At 57.1% G+C, this 1779-nt stretch overlaps 1 protein-coding gene across 1 annotated transcript in view; it reads left to right on the forward strand.

Moving 5' to 3' along the window:
• Positions 1 to 1779, forward strand: part of PITPNM2 (phosphatidylinositol transfer protein, membrane associated 2) — a gene marked incomplete at its 3' end in the record, with an annotated part of 79892 nt that overhangs the window by 4547 nt on the left and 73566 nt on the right. The window contains exon 3 of the mRNA XM_015567256.1: positions 277 to 379. The remainder of the gene's footprint in view (positions 1 to 276; positions 380 to 1779) is intronic.

Here is a 1779-nt window from a genome sequence, read left to right on the forward strand (position 1 = left end):
TGTGTGTGTCGGGGGTGTGGGCCCGGGGTCCCCGAGCCACGCCCCAGCACGGGACCCCTGGGAAGTGTCCTGGGCTGCCGTCTCCACGGACCCATCCTTGGCCGAACGAATACTCTGTTCGTGGCGTCCTCTGCCCTGTCCTCGGGGCACATCCGCATCCCCAGGCCCTGGCGTTGCTCAGGACGCGCCCGGCTTCGTTGGTTTCCCGGTGGGGTTGGCGCCGAGGGGTCTAAGCGGCCAGGAGTCTCACCGCCTACCCCCGGCCTCTCCCTGCAGGATGCTGGCCGCGTGTCCCGGTCCCCGACACCCTTCTGTGGGCCTCGTCAGCCGAGCCATCTTGCGTGGGACGTCGAGGGAGCCTTCTTAGGCAGACCTGCAGGTAAGGCCTGCCCCCCGGCCGTTGAGTTGGGGGGTGCACGGGCTCCGTTGGTGTGTGCTTCCTGCCCTCCTACATCTGACTTTATCTGGTTTCCACCGGGTGGAGCGGATCCGTCCACCGCCTTCTTGCAGATACTGACGGCTCCTCACGAAGTAGTGAAGCATAATAATACCTCCTTTGTAAACTGCTGTTTGAAATTCTGTTATTTTTAGATGATCCCTCGTTCCATAGGTCAATTCTGTTATTTTTCGACGGTCTCTTATTCTGTAAAATAACTTTGTTTGTTTGTTTTAGCTTAAATAATAGGAAAGATAAACTTAACTGTCTGACCTTGTAAGCTAGCCATCTAAAGGGGCTGATACGCTGATACTGATAATATTCTCATGCCAGGTGTTTGTTAGATATAACATGTACTCAAGGTTACAAGCTGTCTGCACAAATAACTTACACAAAGACCTGGACCAGTGGTTCTCAACCTTCTGGCCCTTTAAATACAGCTCCTCATGTGGTGACCCAACCATAAAATTATTTTCGTCGCTACTTCATCACTGTCATGTTGCTACTGTTATGAATCGTCATGTAAATATCTGATATGCAGGATGGTCTTCGGCGACCCCTGTGAAAGGGTCGTTCGACCGCCAAAGGGGTCGCGACCCACAGGTTGAGAACCGCTGACCTCGAAGGATATAAAAAGGAAATACTCCTTCCTTCCCTCAGAATTTGACAGAGATATTCTGCTCTGAACCCGCGCGTAGTAAAGATGACTCCTAACTAATTGGCTCATTAGGCGGCTCCTATCCAGTAGGAAGGTCTGATGTTCTGTCCGGCAGTGGTCGCTTCCACATCCCACCAAACCCGTCTCTGCTCCGTCCCAGGCGCCGGGGACCTCCCTCCTCTCGGCTCCCCTGGCTCAGCCTCCCCTCCCCACCCCAGCCAAGGGGACAGGACAGGGGTGGGGGCTCCCCAACCTCCACCGTGGGCAGGAGCTGGTTGTGACCGAGCGTGGCAGGCGTGGTTGGCGACTCTGAAAGGCTGTGCGTGTTTTCACATGGCCAGCTCCCTAGATGAGGAGCTGGGGGGACGAGGCAGAGGTCCCCTTGGGGTACCAGGGCCTTGGGACGAGAGGTGGGATCTCGGGGGCTTATTTGCTCTTTCTCTCCCTCTGCCCCGGGGGAAGAGCAGGAGCCCCGGGTCCCCTGGGCCCCTCGTCCATCCCGGTCCATCTCACCTCCCGCGTCTCATCACAGGCCTCGCCCTGGCCCCGGTCGTCACCCCAGGGCCGAGGGCGGGTAGAACAGCGAGGGCGATATTTTTCCTTCCTAAACTCCGAGGAACCTTCTCCCTGTGTGCTGACCGGCTAGATTGGGGACCCCAAAGCGGGATCCACGCTGGGGAACGAA

Source organism: Myotis davidii, unplaced genomic scaffold (assembly GCF_000327345.1).
Source record: "Myotis davidii unplaced genomic scaffold, ASM32734v1 scaffold223, whole genome shotgun sequence".
Lineage (NCBI taxonomy): Eukaryota > Metazoa > Chordata > Mammalia > Chiroptera > Vespertilionidae > Myotis > Myotis davidii.